Source organism: Macrobrachium rosenbergii, chromosome 2 (assembly GCF_040412425.1).
Source record: "Macrobrachium rosenbergii isolate ZJJX-2024 chromosome 2, ASM4041242v1, whole genome shotgun sequence".
Classification (NCBI taxonomy): Eukaryota; Metazoa; Arthropoda; class Malacostraca; order Decapoda; family Palaemonidae; genus Macrobrachium; species Macrobrachium rosenbergii.
Genome location: NC_089742.1, coordinates 23,486,459 through 23,503,698, shown reverse-complemented (window position 1 = coordinate 23,503,698; position 17,240 = coordinate 23,486,459). Strand labels below are relative to the sequence as shown.

General features: G+C 38.6%; 1 long non-coding RNA gene across 1 annotated transcript; it reads left to right on the top strand.

Annotated features, from left to right (window-relative positions):
• Nucleotides 1-204: 204 nt before the first annotated feature.
• LOC136844075 (uncharacterized) lies at nt 205-14,725 on the top strand. The gene is made up of 3 exons (XR_010854753.1): nt 205-328; nt 11,109-11,356; nt 12,453-14,725. It is a non-coding gene; the product is annotated as an uncharacterized lncRNA (long non-coding RNA).
• The last annotated feature ends 2,515 nt before the right edge of the window (nt 14,726-17,240 follow it).

Genomic DNA, 17,240 nt, shown 5'->3' with positions numbered 1-17,240 from the left:
AAACCATAGAAGAAGAAAAACTCAGAAAAGTAGTCCCGGAGCATCATGAAAATTTCCAACGTCAACTACTTGATCTTTTAATAGTTTAATGAAAATAGCTGCAGAAGTACTCTTTATTTTATGTTATATTTGAAAGGATACATTCAAAACAAAGGCTGTAAACAAACAATTTGATTAGCGGTGAGCTGGTGTTCTTACCTGTCATTTGTATTCCTCCGCCCTTGGGCGTGTGTGACTGTAGTCCTTTCTGGGTTGTGAGTTACATCTTCGAAAATACTCTTTGTTGTGCTTTTATTTTTTATTATGGAAGTTTATACAGCTGTCGAAGGTTGGTAACTTTGATTTTGCCATTACTAGGCATTGAATAGCGAGGGAACTTAATTATTATTTTTCGTTGAAAATAGACAGTAGCCTATATCATGTCAATATAGCTTGTATAGCCAAGCTGAAGGAATAGTTTACCATCAAGGAAGTTTGTATGCATTTTAAATATTAATGTACCGAGAACAAAAGTTATTTTCAATAGTTTATGAAAGTGAGGTAATCATGGAAACGTTTGCCAAAAACCTTTTGCTTTTGTCCTGTAGTATGGGGTCATGAGGTCTTTTAACTTGATAGCGAGCCTGTAATCAAGCAGCTGGGTCGGTTGGTAATGAAAATGTTTTTTTTCGGTCATTTTAATTCAGCTTCAGAAATATGGACATGGCCGGGCAGTTAACATAGTTAAATTACAGCTTATCATATTGCAAGCTTTCAGAAGTGAATATGATTAATGATTTTCCACCCTAATTTTTAATGGACCCTTAATCAAATGATGATCGAGACATTATTTTCTTTGTAATGTACGAATGGCAAATATTAAAAGTGGTAAGCTAAGGTATTACAATTAAATTCGCGCCAGAACCAAATACTTATGCTGAAATCCTTTAAAGGACACCAAGAATATGCTTTAGGTTACGCAACTAGCCAAAGTTGCCATGCATAGGCTATTTACAGTAGGCAAAAAATTTGTAATTTTAAACATAATAATTACAGTTAGGAGTTGAGAGAATGTTTTTCCCATTTTAGTGAACGTTTTGAAAGATTTTTCGTTTATTTTTTTAGCAAATTAACCTAGTACTGTAGTTTTCAAGATGCTGGACCCCCCTTCCATCTGACTGTTAGGGGTACCACTGTGGCAAATTGTGGTTTTTGGGTGGGGAAAACACAAAATGAGTGAAATGCAGAGATGTATTCTAACCTAACCTAACTTGGCGTGCCAGCTCCTTACCTGGTTGCATCCTAGCCAAACCTAACCTAAGATGCTGATTACTTGGCAGGTGGCTGTTGCCCCAATTGACCCCCACACCAAATATAGCTACCGTAGGTCACCAGGTCCTGAAAGGTGTGAACTTCTAATGGGAGCACCTTTATATACCCCTAACTTAGTAACTGTGCCTACACTGCCTCTTTGTTTTTGGAAATTTCACCAAAAGGTTACAGTTCCCCAGGTGTCTGTCTTCCCCAGATGCTCAAGTGCACATGCGACAGAGTAACTAGGAAGAACTAAATGTTCATGAAAAGCAATAACCTGCCTCAGTGGAGCATAAAATTTGGTGTGAAGTTAGGCAAGTGTTTCAAGGCAACATCAAACAAGGTATGGCCAAGAGGCCGAACTGATTGTAAAACTTAAACAGTGCATCAGGACAAACATTATCGTAAACAAAGAACCTAGAAAAGTTTCGAGTGGGTAACAATATTCACAGGTAAATAATATGTTGTTAACAGGAAAGTCATAATGGATTTTACTGTTTATTTCACATTAAGCAGGTTAAGGAGACAAACAGAGCAAGAAGATTTCTATATCTTGAGCTGGTACTGAATAAAAGAATACCCAGTGAGATCATTGGTTCCCATTGCACCAAAGTCACCCCTTGGGACCTGCAGATTAATTTCTGCTGTATGCCAGTGCAGTATGCATAGATGTTAATAAAGTCATGATGGCATATTCCATGTTAATTGTCAAATGTACACCATCACAATACAGTATTTGATTAAAAGCCCTCAGTTTTCCCTTAAAAACTTTTATTTTCAAGCCCTCCTAGTATCAAGTCAGAGCTTAATGTGCTGTCTTAGGTCTGTGTATGTGATCTATAAAATATATAAAGTGTATCTTGACCCTGATAATGAACGTCCATGAGGTTGTAGGTTTGTATTCTTTTTTGAAGAAATATCAGGTTTTAAAAATAGTTGATATTTTTCATAATATACAAAGCAGAGCCATTTATTATAATCCGACCTCCACACATTGAGCAAGGTCCCTGTATGCCAAAGGAAAAAATGATGGGTTAATGACAGGGAAGTGCCTGCCACCGGTTAACAAAGTTTTCAGTCTTTTAAGCTTATGCCAGGAATACAGTAGAGTACTCCTCTATAAAAGACTACAGTATGTGTATCTAAGGAAAATACAAATTATCTTCAGACTATAGTATTTTAAACATTTTGTAAACATTGCCATTCCTAACAATATAGGTTACAACACCCTTTATTGATTTGCTGCTCCATTTAGTATATTTTGTAGTATGTCAAGTAATATCTTCGGCAGGTTTTGGTAGAATACCAGTAGTTCACTTTATTAATGAGACAAAAGTTTCTGAATTGAACAACTCATGATAGCCTATATGTTTATAAAGGCATAACAGTATTTATAAGATGTTATGCAGCAACCCTTACAATCTTACTGATCTGTGTACTGACAGAAAAATATAGTCCAGTAGCTCACATAAGTCATGTACTTCATAAAGTATCTGAACTTGATTTCTGTTAACAAACATGTAGTAGACTTAAAGTTTTTTGCTGAAAATGCACCATGAGACATCTATACAGCAATAGCAGTGGTTATTATTATCATCATTTTACTTTAGTCTTTGGTAGATATTTGACAATAGCTAATTGCCTATCGGTGGTATTTTATACCTACACATGTTTCTGGTAAAGTAAGTTGGGATACACTGCTGCTTTAATTAATAGTATTGCAATACACTCCCTGAACACCTGAATTAGCCCTGGTCACCTACCAGCCCGAACTACATCCCCATAGCTTTTACCCACTAAGTGGGTAATAAACTGTCAGCGTTACCAACGCTTACAGGAAAATCTTGTCAAATGAGTTACCTGAAGTACCGTTGACAACACTGCTGCAAGTCCCGGCCGAGTGAGGCCGAGATCCCCAATTGCTTTTTATTCGCCATGCTGTGGGGGTGTCCCACATCTAAACTTTTGGTCATTTAGCCCAACCCCATTTAAGAATTTGGACATCAGATCACGATTTGGACTGTTTTCAACGCATTTTCTCCTGGATGGATACTTTATTTGATAGGATTTTGGAACTTCTCTCCCGAATTTTACTTTGGGATCGGCATTGACCGCTGATGTCAAACAAGACGCCGCCGCCTGCTGGCCCCATGTTTCCACTTTGTTTATATTCGACGATAAGAGCTTGCCGGAGATGCTGACGCCATCGCCTACACGCCTACAGTTTAGATGAGTGTACTTCAAACACGACGACATTCTGCTTGTATTTTATGTAGGAAGATATGGTGTGGTATCAGCCGATAGGCGGCGAAGGCCTTGGTCGGGTAGATCAGATGGAAGAATTATTCAAAAAGTTAGAGGATAAGTTACTAGCTGAGTATGTCTAGTCTATTTTTCTAGCTATGACTAAGTTAATTTAAACTAGAGATATGATAGCAGTAATAGTGCTGTAGATACTAATCATTCTTTTCAGCCCTTCCTGCCTGTTCCAGAACCAGCTCTAATGGGTGCCGGGGTCATGGAGAACCGGCAAACCTCGAAGCGTAGATCTGCTGGCCTGGCAAGCAGGGACAGCAGGCAGTGCTGGCAGCAGATTTCCCCCTTCCCTCTAAAAGCGTAAGTTCTAAGGTGGATTTAGAATTAGGAATCACTCAGAAGGGTAGGAATTCTAATTTAGGAAGTATTCAGGAAAAGTAGTTGAACGTGGTCGTCTTTGGGTTCAGGTTTTGTTGGGGTCGCTAATGTTTAGGTCTCTCATTTAGATCAATCATTGGTTTTATTTCCTGCTTCGTGCTCTGTGCAACAAAGTTCCCAGATCCGTGGAGGGTCGTTCAGATTTGGTTTCAACTGTATGTGGTCCTGAATTTTTGTTTTCCTTGAATACTCGTTCTTTGAAGGTTTCTTTTCCTTTGGGGGTTTTAAAATTTCTTTCGTCTTGCGATGGTGGTAATTCTGGCGATCGAATTTTTCCAATATTCATGATCATGTCTTAAAGAATTTTCTCTGACCTGATAATGTCTATCAGATTATCAGGGGTGGGGGAACAGAACCAGTCTATTTTCTTTGAAATCTATGGCCTCGGCCGCAAGCAGAATTTCCCGTTTTTCCCTATTTCTTCTAAGCCTTCTTCCATTGCCCTTCTCAATCTTCTTATTCAGTTCTTTGGAGGGCCTCTTTAGGTCTTTGTTGCACATCCTGTTTTCTTTGGCTTTTAACTCAGCAGAACAAGTGCTTTCTGCTTCAACCCTGTATATTAGAGTTCAGCTGCCCTCTCTCTTCGGGGTTAAGGGAAGGGGTACTTTTTACGGATCCATCGTCTTTATCACCTTTTGGAAATCTGGTAGTTTCTCAGGCATCCAGTCTAGTTGCTTCTCAGGTGTTTGCGGAGGCGTCAGCAACTCCTTATTTCATTCTTTATGGGTTCCTAACTGTAATGTATCCTCCGCGATTCTTGCGGATGCTACGGCAGTCGGTGATTCGCCTGCGCCAGCGTTCAGTGTATCAGCACCGATAGTTTCCTAACTGTAATGTATCCTCCACGATTCTTGCGGATGCTACGGCAGTTGGCGATTCGCCTGCGCCAGCGTTCAGTGTATCAGCACCGATAGTTTCCGCAGCCTTTCCATTCTCCAGGATAGTTGGTAACTACCTTCTTCTGTTACCTTCGGTTCAGTACCTCGTAACTTCCCCTTCAATACTCCTTTGAGTTTCGGTCCGGTTGGGACCTTCTCCATCTGTCCAACGTCGGCGTTGGGCGCTCCGGTGGTTACTCCGAGTGTGGCTTCTTCTTCCTCCTTCGACTTCTTCTTCTCAACTTTCCGGCAGGCTTTTTCTCGTCCTCCGTTCAGGCTTCCATGTTGGTTCAGGTTGATCCCGGCCTTCAGTTCCGGATTCCCATTCATGCAGTTTTGATACATCCTGATTTGAGTGGTTCGTGTTGTGGCTCTTCACCTTCTTTGCAGGAGTGGGGCGGGTCCGCCAGGTGTTACAAGGCTATCCTGTTGGTGGTGTGCGGGGTTTGCGCAACCTACTTGGGTGCCTCCAGTATGTTCGCGAGCTGATACGCCAGGTGTCTATCTCATGCACCCAGGTGCAGTGCAAGCCCCAGGTTTTCGAGTTCGGCGCTTGCTAGGGATTGGCCTGTCTTCCTGTTCCGCTCGGTTGGACTTTCAGTCCAGCACTCCTCTAGCTGTTGGTCGGACTAGTCGGACAAAACCTCCGCTCGGTCGAACAGTCGGGTTGGCGATTGTTCATTTGAAGAAGAGGATCTGGTACCGGTTATTAGTTCTCTTCAGCCAATGAGAATGAGTATAGGCGATGGTCAGACTTCTCACTTATCCTCAATCCAAGGTTCCGGAGACCACACCAACGGTTAACGATAAACTAGTCAAAGTATATTGCTTGGCTGGCAGAACCGGTAGTTGCTCAAACAAGATGATACTCCCTCCGGTCCGAATACCGCCTGACACCTCATCACTTGGTGTCAATAAGGCTGGCATACCAGGTTAACATGTCGCCCGACTGCAACAACGCTCAAGGCAGAAGAGGAGGGGCTTCTTTTGAAGCTTCCGCCTCGCTATACGGGCATTCGGAGAGGGTTCTGTTGAGGGCGCCTTTTGCGCTCTGCAACAGTCTTTTAGGGAGGAGGATATCTCCTCCATGGTCTATTTCGTGTAGCCGTCGTCAGCAGTAGCGCCACAGCAAGCTATGATTAGTGTGGCTGCTCTGGGTTCAAGGGATGTGGCCAGCATAGCGAACTTGTTGCTTTAACTCATGCCCCAGTGCGTCGGCAAGTACTATGCACGTTGAAGGCACAAGAATGTGGAAGTAGAGGGTTCCTGCTCCAACAGGGAACAGCCACCTCTTGAAGAAGCCTCTTAGGGAGAATATCCTCCTCTCTCTCTCTCTCTCTCTCTCTCTCTCTCTCTCTCTCTCTCTCTCATTCCAGGTCTTGTGTCTCCGCATGCTTGCCCTTCTCTCAGGTATGTCCGGGAATCGCTGGGACTTCCACATCGAGAATGCAGGTTTAATCTGGAATGATTCTCAAGCTTGTCGGATCGCTCTGTGATAGTCGGAAGAAGCTTATCTGACCATCCAGAAGGTTCATAGTCTCCCTCTTCCCGACGCTCATCTGTACCAGATGCGCCATATCAAGGTTGGGAGCAACCTTTTGAGGAACCCAGGCTTCGCCTTCTGGAGGGATTATTGGGAATGAGAGGAGTCATAACCTTTCGAACTCAACAGGCTGTAAAGGAAGCCCTCAGGTGTTTCTCAGTTCTATGTGCAACACAGCAGGGTCTGCTTTGTGACATCGTGAATGCCGCGGTCGCATCTGAGAACTCTCGGGGGGAACAAGATCATTAGAACTTAGAGGGTAGTATAATTTTCCGCCATTCGGTCTCATTCATCAGGTAATCAGGAATTGCGGTAGTGTCAAGACGTTTGTGACTCTATTCTTTGCTGGCTCTAACGCCTCTCGGTCCCGAATTCCTAATGCTCCTTACATGGAGTTCCACTAAAACTCCTCCTCATGCGGAAGATCTTAGACAACCGCATTTTCACCATTATCATCCAAACTCGTGTGATGAACCTAGCTGCGGCTGCCACTGCCGAGCGAACAGTTTAGACAGTCCAGGAACTCTAAAGCCATGTCTAGACAGTGTTTCTTTCAGCTTGAGAAGTCAACCCGTAAGCTTTACCAGGCTCAATTAATACGGTCTGTGTTGTAAGGAAGGCCACCCATCTTTAGGCCCGCTACAACCGAAATAGCTGGTTTTCTTTATTCCTCGAAAGTCAAGATTCTTCCATTTTCGGTTATTGCTGGCACCGCTTCAGCACTTTGTAGTACATTTTTCTATCTTCCCGAAAATTCTAGCAGGAGATCTTCTTTGACTTGTTACATTCCCTCAGGCTTTCGCAGAGATTCATCGAAGTTCTAATGTTAAGATAATTGGTTAGGTGTTTATTTTTCGGTCGCTATTTTCGCAGATAAAAATGGTGAGCTTTCGAAAGTTTCTAGGTTGGTCTCCTAGGCAGGAAACGATAAGTATTTCTCTTCTTCCGGAAGTCGTAGCCGAGGCTAAAACTCTGCTTCGTTCGTTTAAGGTTCTTTATCTGCAAGTGTTCGGTTCCGGCATCAGCGAGGATGTCTTTATGTCCGATGTAAATATTTATCAAAGGTTGATAAACTCCGCTCGCTTCTGTGCACTTCTTGTCTCACCGCGGAATCCTTCCTGTCTGCTGTCACGGATGCGACTAGTTACTTTCGGAGAAAGGGTTCCTGGTTCCTGGTTCATAAGCGCTCACTATACGAACACAGTTACGAGCACACTTCACGATTCTCGTGTGGTGCGAGGTTTATGCCCTTGAACGCAATTTAATTTGACGTAACATTATATATAGTATTTGACAGTTTTTTTTATTACCGCACAATATTCGGAGTATGTCCACTTCATCTTCCTTTCTAAGGAATGGTTCAGAGTCTTCTATTCTGGAGGTAGTTTACTTGTGAGCCCATCTTTGTTTTCTTCCTTACTTAAGAGGCGCTCAATTCATCCCACTGGGCGATAGTATGAATTCCTTTCTTATCTAGGTGCGCAGTTCAATTAGCTGAGGTGGTATTCTCTTAGAGCGAAGACTCAGAAGGTTATTCACTTAGTCCACGTTTAATGGCAAAGTCTATTATCTAGGGTGCGCTCATTTAGCTAAGGTAGTATTCATGTAGTGCGGTGATTATTAGGTTAACCAGATAGAGAAATTCCTTCTAGGCTTTAGAATCTTAAGCAACAGTGATAGTATAATCACATGAACTTGGTTTAGCACATCTTATATCTCTAGTCTTTGATAGTTTCCTCTACGAGAGTCCGGGAAGAGGTGCTCTCGTAGGCTGTAGCCTAGGTTGTTTCGTCAGCGCTGGATACTTCTGTGCTCACTGCCTTATTTCAGCAATCCTGCAGGCGAGGTCATCGGCCAGCACACTGCCTCATTCCCTCCTTAATGGGTAGGCCTGAACAGTCACTCTGGGAGTTGCATCGTTCTCCTTTACATGAAAGTTATTCTCTTAGTCCGTGTGTAGCCGCTAACCCTTCTATCGTGGGTGCGTTCATTTAGCTAAGGGGTACTCTCTTAGTGCGGAGGTTCTTAGAGGTGGCCACTTGGAAGTCGGTGTCGGTTTTCACGACTTTCTACCTAAAAGACGTTCAGTTTTCTTCGAAGAAGAATTTCTCGCTTGGTCCCTTTGCGACGACCAACTCGATCTTATAATTACGTAGTAATGTTAAGGGTGGGGGGAACTCTAGGTAATGAATGTAGTCTGAGGAAATTTGGAATTTTGGATTCTCTGTTAGTCGGGGTTCATAGTGAGAATATTAAGTTTAACGTTAGTACTGTGAAGATTGGCAGATCCAGTGGACAGGTTTGGTTTCTTCAACCTCTTCTGCGCAGACATCGGGCGGCAACAGACAGCTACACTCAAAGACCTGCACACCCAACTTCTCCACACATGAGAGGCTACAATAGCCACATGGGAGGTTCTTCATACCCTCCATACATGAGAGTGCTTTGATAGGCCACATGAGGTTCATCGTACCCTCCGCACATGAGAGTGCGTTTTTCATTAGCCACATGGGAGGCTCCGTCGCTCTCCACTAATCATGGGAGGCTGTGATTAGCCACACATGGTAGGTTGGTTTTTATTTTTTGCTACTTATCCATGAGGAGTGTTTGAATACCACATGAGAGGTAGTTCGACTCAGACCCTCCATAAAACAGGAGTGTTGATTAGCCACAGGGATGTTCATTGTTCTCACTAATCATAGGAGGCTGTGATTAGCCACATGGTAGGCTGGATTTATTTTGCATCTTATCCATGAGGAGGTTTGAATACTACATGAGAGGTAGCTCGACTCAGACAGTACCTAGACATGAGACTGACATCGGGGGCACTTCACAGATTCTCACTGCCGAGTGGGATAACCAGGTGAGGATACATTCATTTATAATATTAGTAGTATGAATAATGAGTTATTTGTTTTTCCTGTTCGGGGCTGAATTAGATTGATCCCACTCCACCACTTGTTAATCACACCTGGTACACCAGATGTATTGCACATGAAGTTTTGATAATAAAATAATATTGTAATACTTACCTGAACACCTGAATGATTCCCACCCTCCTCCCCACTTCAATTTGAATAGTGGATAACGCAATTGGAGATCTCGACCTCACTTGGCCGGGACTTGCAGCAGTGTTGCCAACGCAACTTCGGGTAACTCATTTGACAAGATTTTCCTGTAAGCTTTGGTAACGCTGACAGTTTATTACCCACTTAGTGGGTAAAAGCTATGGGGATGTAGTTCGGGCTGGTAGGTGACCAGGGCTAATTCAGGTGTTCAGGTAAGTATTACAATATTAGTTTTATTATGAAAACTTCATACTGTATTATTAACACCACTGATTCTTGTTCCTTGGCAATATATAGCACTGACAAATAATGATTTTCAGTATGAATGTGTAAGGTTAATGCTATCTTGTAGACCATCAAGAAATTAAGTTATAAGTAACTTGAGTGTAGATAAGGAAGCACAGCATAATAGACAGGTAATATGGAGCTGTGTGTCAGTTATTTGCTCCTTATACACAGCAGATCGTTACATTATTGATTAATAAGCCCAATAATGTGGTCCTGCTTTATGGTTCACTGTGAAGGCAGTGCTTGATGTGCTTAGGCTTTCATAGCAAAATATTAATTCTGGCCATGCACCTTAAAGTTTTATTTCAGTAGAGCACATTTATTTTTGCCTTTATATGAGTTTTACAAAGCAATAGTAAGGGGGACAAGTCAATTGCTGTTTTAACTAAGATGCATAAAATTTCTTGTGAAATAATACTCGGAATAAACATGGAAAAGGCAAGTAAATTAAATCTGTAGAAATGGTAATAAATTTTAATTAATCAGGAAAGCAAGGATAGGAAGTAATTGTTCAAGAACTGTAACATGTTTATATGTAAAGATTTACGGTACTGTATTAAGTATCTTATTTTCACTGCTTAAATGCTCCAAAATGAAAGAAAAGTTGTATGGATTAACTGTCCTTTAATCAATATTGAATTTTGTCTCGGGGATCGTTTGAAAATATGATTCACTTGATACAGGTGCAGTTGCAACTATCACTGTAAAAACAAATCAAAAAGGGGTTTACACATTTATTATGAGCATTCCCCACCTTACCATCCCCATCATCATCAGAAAAGCCCCCAACCTATTTAAAGCAACGAGTGAAATAGCCATTGACTGTTTAAATTTGTCAGTATTTTGTGCACATTTAATCAGACAGCGTTGTTCTTAAATGGCACTTTATAAATCACATGAGAGCTAGTGGGAAAGGAATCAGCTCAGGTCACTGGTCTGTTAACTGAATATTTACTGCAACATCTTAGGTACAGAGACTGGAATGTTTACTTTGTACTGAATAATGTATGACCTGACGACCTTGTGAGAAAATTTACTCTGAATTAAGTCACCAGATACTACAGGATGGGTTTAATTAGGCATTAAGTCTGTGAAATGACTATTAAAGGTTATCAGCAAGGCTCCTCAAAGGTTTTAATTAATTTTTTGTTTAGGGAACCGATAGTCTGTCCAGTATAGCCAGTGGATGGATACAATGCTTTTTGTAAGCCATACTGTACTAGATGTAAACACACGGATTGTCATGTCTGATTTTTTTTTATTTTATCTGATGGTACAATATGCTGAAGAGTGTTAATAGTACATTAAGTAATCTCCAAACTAAATTTTAATCATCTGTTTCAGGAACAGCTTGAATGTCTCTCTCAGGTGAAGCTTGAACTTGGAGTTTTTGGAGAACTGGTTATACTGTTATTCTGCCATCATCTATTGTGAGAACAAGCTGGTTATAATTTTGCAGTCAAGATCGAACAGGTTATAAATTGGCTGCCATCCATTGAAAACTAGTTGACCAACCTGGCGCTGCCTAGGAGAACTTTGAAGAGCTCAGCAAAATTTTCCTGCATCCTCTTTGAATTGTTTTGTCGAGTAAAGTATGTGTACTATCATTGAAAACACTTATATTTTCTGTGATTAATAATTCTGTCTTGAATTCATTATTTTAAATAAATATATATATATATATATATATATATATATATATATATATATATATATATATATATATATATATATATATATATTATATATATATATATATATTTATATATATTATATATATATATATATATATATATATATATTATATATATATATATATATATATATATATATATATATATATATATATATATATATATATATATATATATTATATATATATATATATATATATATATTATATATATATATATATATATATATATATATATATATATATATATATATATATATATATATATATATATATATATATATATATATATATATATATATATATATATATATATATATATATATATATATATAAGTATATATATATATATGTATATATATGTATATATATATATATATATATATATATATATATATATATATATATATATATGTATATATATATATATGTATATATATATATATATATATATATATATATATATATATATATATATATATATACAGATATATGATTAAAATGGGGAGAGAGAGAGAGAATTATTGACTTGCAGTGGCAAATATTCCGGTTTTTTTCTAGTATGACTTGATGGTTTACCCCATTCATAAATGGAATTTATAAACAAAAGAGAAAGAGATTGCAAGATTTTGCTCCAGATTGTTTGAGTGATGCCTTGAGAGAGAGAGAGAGAGAGAGAGAGAGAGAGAGAGAGAGAGAGAGAGAGAGAGAGAGAGAGAGAGAGAGAGACAGATAGACAAAGAGTGAGTTTGGTGGAGGTGGTTGTGAACTGTTGAAGTTGGTGTGCATGGTAGTGGTGTTGCCAAACTATCTGATAATTAATTTCAGACCTGGGCTACAAGGTGACAATTCCTCATTATTTTGTGGTAATCTTCCACCTGAAGAGAGAGGGAGGGAAAGGGAGGTGGGGCAACTGGAAGATTTAGGTTTATGAAATTGTATTTTATTGTAAAAACATATTTGTTATTACAAACCAGTCTAAATTGCAATTTCAGATCGAGGACAAAGCACATGAGCCGTAGAAGAAAGGAATAAGTCTAATCCCAGGAGTACAGTGATGGACTTCACAAAAAAATCCTCTTTACAATGAGATTTCCCACAAGAAATGGGCTCACAATTAAGGAAAGCCAAACTAGTATACTCACAAAGTAAAAAAAGGCATAACAGGTGGTATTCAGGGATACATGAATCTCCAGATAAATTAATTGTGAATCATGAGAATGAATGACCCGGGTCCCATCTCTTGGAAAGTACATGGCCTTCCTGGGTGTTTGAAACTTATCTACAAGCTCTGAGACAAAAAAGAAACCCACAAAGAATTAGTGGCTCGAATGTGACTGCATCTGATAGAGAATGAAGCTGCTGAAATGCTTAGAGAAGACCAAGGTGATGAACATATTTTTAATTGTTAAACTAAATTAATGCAAAAATACTGAACATTAAAATTCCTGGGAAAAAGAAAACTCCTATACAATTAAAACAGTAGATGCTGTAGGCTACACAGTGTAGCTTGAGGTAATGCTGTTGTTGCTCTCCAAAGGTTAAACTAAATCAAATAACTAAGCAAATATACTGGATATCACGTTTTGAGGATGAGGTGATAAGATGAAAAGGTGTTGAGAAGTGGGAAAAGCAGGACTAGCTCAGCAAAAAAAAAAGTGGTCTTGAAAAATGGAACCATCATCATATGATTGCAAAGTGCACAGAATAATGAGGACTGCTTTTATCTTGTGGCCAAGTTAAGTTGGCTGGCACATTTACAGAGTGGGCCCTCTACTTTTCAAATTGATGTGCCTGGATCAGTTCTTCACAGACTAAATTCTGTTTGATTAGTGGGATTTTTAATAACTACTAGGTTTGTCATTAACAAGCATTTTAAGCCAGGCCTATTGTGATTAAGTATTTTAACTCTTTAGTCTGGTTATGGGGGTGTTGAGTACCTTAACTCAGTGGTTTAGTTAAAGTACCTAATAATGATGTTAGTTTGGAAATACTGTATGTAAAACATATTTTCACTTTCTTTCCGTCTTTGGAAATACTGTGTAAAACATATTTTCACTTTTTTTCCGTCAGCCATAAGTAGAAATGCTGATGCTGTAAGCAAGATGTTAATGATCATTTCCTTTGATGATTTTTGGGCATTAATTTGATGAAATGTTAATAAGGGCACTTGTGACATTTGGCTATATAAAATAATGTATTTCGAGTAATGTTTTAAATACTGTTTTTCTTAACTTGCAACACTGAAGGATCTGGAAGCAACAGCAGAGAATGTGAAAATTCTTTAGCTATGTAAAATAATGTATTTTAAGGGGTATTTAAATGCTATTTTTCTCAATTGGTAACACTGAAGAATCTGGAACCACCGGCTTTGACTTTTAAAGACAAGTTGGCCACTCCAAGGCAGATTAACCAGTACGTTTTCCTCTGTGAATTATGCTTTTGTTTGGTATATTTCAACCAATCTGAAAGAGTTATTTTATAGGGTCTGTTTATTATGGTAAAAGAGTAAAGGAAACATGAGCTGTTAAAGAGCTAATTACACCCTTACCATAGAAAATGCGGGTGCAAAATACTTTTAAGAAATCTATAAAAAAAGAGACCATGAATGATAGAAGATATAGGAAACAAATGGCTTAAGTACTTGCAGAAAGTGAGACATTGAAAGGTAACTGAAATAGTATTTGACGGTGGTAATGTAATCCCAACCCTTCCTACAAATGTAGTGGCATATGCTATACAGTACCTTAACTTACTCTTTGCACACACGAACCGTTACTCGTTTGTTGTAAATATTGACTTTATTCTGGTCCTTGTTTGTAGCTTTCTCTAGTATTTTTATCCAAACAGAAAGAGTTGTAAGGTGCTGAGTACATTTTCTGTGAAACGGGTGTATTTAGCCCTTCAATTATGAAAAACCACGAATTCGAGAGTAGGGTTTACGCAGTTTCTAGACATCACGTCTCCTTTTCCCTGTGGAAGAGTTGTGATGTTTCGAAACTGCTTGCGAATGTTTACTCTGCTGCTCGATTTTGTGGTTTCTTCATATTTATAACAATTCATTGTGGAGCTCTGTCAATCACATCACTGCGTTTCATTGCGTGATTTGTCACTAGCAATGAACGTTATCAAGTGTAGATGAAATAGTGATTGCAATATGAAATACAACAAATATTTTAAGGAATAGGCCTATCAAGATGTATGAGTTAATTTTTGTTGCATGAGAGTACAAGTTTATGCTGATAAGAAATAAAATGTCTAGAAGTCATACACTTTTTATTTATCTTTGTAAAACTTGGTAATACAATTTTAGAACTGAAACAGGAGTAAATAAAAATATTAAAAGCCACTGCAGTGAGTATTCTCCCCAAAGCAAAACGTTCATATGACCGAGCGTTCTCCCAGAAGGCCCCCCAACTTTCCCACGACCACCCCATTTCTCCCTTCCTCCCATAGCCCAGCAAATATGCCTTTGTCTTCGCCACAAAAACAGCCAGATTGCTCAAGAAATAGACATGGCTTTTAACTAGCCACAAGTCCATTTAGACTGATTCATTTCCACATACAGAGGTCGTTCACTCCTTCACTGATGGAGAGAGGGCAGTACCACAGTGTGCTCTTATAAGTACGGTCAAATAGTTGAACTGTAATCCGGTATTTCATTTTGGATCACCCTGTCCATTTCTTAGCTCCAGCTGACTTCCTTTTTTTTTTTTTTTTAACAATCCATGTCAGTATTGCCTTGGTAGTTTTTAAATTTCTCAAACGCTCGACAATTTAGTGTTTTTAGAGTCGAACTCAAAATTTTTGCACAAGATTTACATAAACGGTACTTTGGACTTTCGTTTTCTACGAAAGAGACGTTAGTGAGGATACTTGTATTATTACATAGGTACTTGGAACTCAACAAAATCTGGCTTCAGAAAAACGAAGAAAATTTATGCAAAACTTTTATTGTAGAAGATTGCATGCCATACATAAGACAGGTTTCAGTATCATCGGATTACAATTGAAATATTTGGAGACGGTACAGTCAACGGCAATAAACTGATACCAAAGTCATAAAAACCCCATTTTCTGAAAACTCCAAAAACGAGAAAGTCATAGAAAACGAAGCTTTTCACCGTCCAATGAGCGTAAAATGAGTCAAGAAAGACACACAAGCACCTTTCCGTATCATATACGTCGCACTGAAGAGACAAAATGCCACGTTTCTCTGCATTTCTTAACTGAAGTTCAGCATTTGAGGTCATATGCGTCATGACTGTGTTCGTAAGTAGTGTTTTCACACAAAAAATATTTAAAAAATAAAAGGAAAAGGAAAGCCCACCAAGGCCCTCCCCAGTCCCACCTAGCAACTGAAAACTACTAAATTTTTGTTATGATTAAGCAAAGTTACTAGGCCCTTGAATGCTTTCCTTGTCCTTCCCCCTTTTTTTATTTTTTATTGCAAATTTTACAAATTATTCCAGCGATTGTGAATTAGACACACCAAGAGCAGTATGAAAGTTTTTGAAATCTAATGCTACAGCATTTGATTTTTTTATTGCTATAAGGCAGTTTAACGAGATCTAAGTCACAGTACTTAAAATGAGATATGCACATTACAGTAAGACTAAGTAAAAGGAGTTTACGCATTTAGGTGGGAGGAAAGTATTCATTTTACAATTCTGGAAAACAGTTAATGGCTAAAGTGTAAAGGGGGTTGAAAGGTCATCATCAGTCCCATGTGCAATTTCAGCACGGTTAAGTTACTCACGAAACCTGAAGCCCTGTCAAAAGCAGACAAGATTCGCAACTGACCAAGAGGCCTCTCGCTTTCGTCCCATTTCATGTACTTGATTGAGTCGGGTAAAAGAGAAGAGACACGCAAGATTACTGCCCTGACTATCCGATGCTTCTTCTACCCAGCAGATAGCCAGATCGGACCGAAGTACGCATTCACCTTACGCATGGACCACCAAATCACTTTAGCTTCGTCTGTATAATAAGTTTTCAAATAAGAAACCTTTGGAGTGCAACGTGGAGAGGCAAACTAAACCATAAGACAGACATACTAAGGCAACACACAAATATTATAATATATATATATATAATACCATAAGACAGATATATATATATATATATATATATATACTAAGGCAATATACAATATATATATATATATATATATATATATATATATATATATATATATATATATATATATATATATAAAACTAGAAAAACTGAAACCTTAGGGAACTGGCTCCTATTAATGCAAACAAATGAACAGCACCTAGAAAGCACAAAGCACTTGCCAACAAACAAATTAACCTACATTAGGAAGTTACTATCGGCACACAAGCCTTATAGTTTCTAACAAACAAACAAGAACGGCCAACCAATTAAAATAATGATCTGCGAAATTAAATCGTACGTTCGTTACGACTAAACTACCCGCTGTTCATCACCTACCGAGATAGTTCCTTGGGCCCATTTTGTTCTGCTCCTTTGTAGCTTTAACGTAACTGCTCGTCTTACAAAACTACTTTGAATGTAAACAAGAAATTTAATCTTATATTAACGGACGTTTTGATGAGCGAGAGAGAAAAATTCAAAGTTATATTTAAACGAAAATCGATGTAAAATCCAGAAAATAAAACATTATACTCGGAGTTACCTTGAACAAAATACTAATCGGAATTCATTTGTCTCATACCTCGCAAGGCCAAGTAAAAGGTAATCGGGAAAACTGGGTAACTAATAAAATAAAAACAGTATGTACAAGAGAAGACTAAATA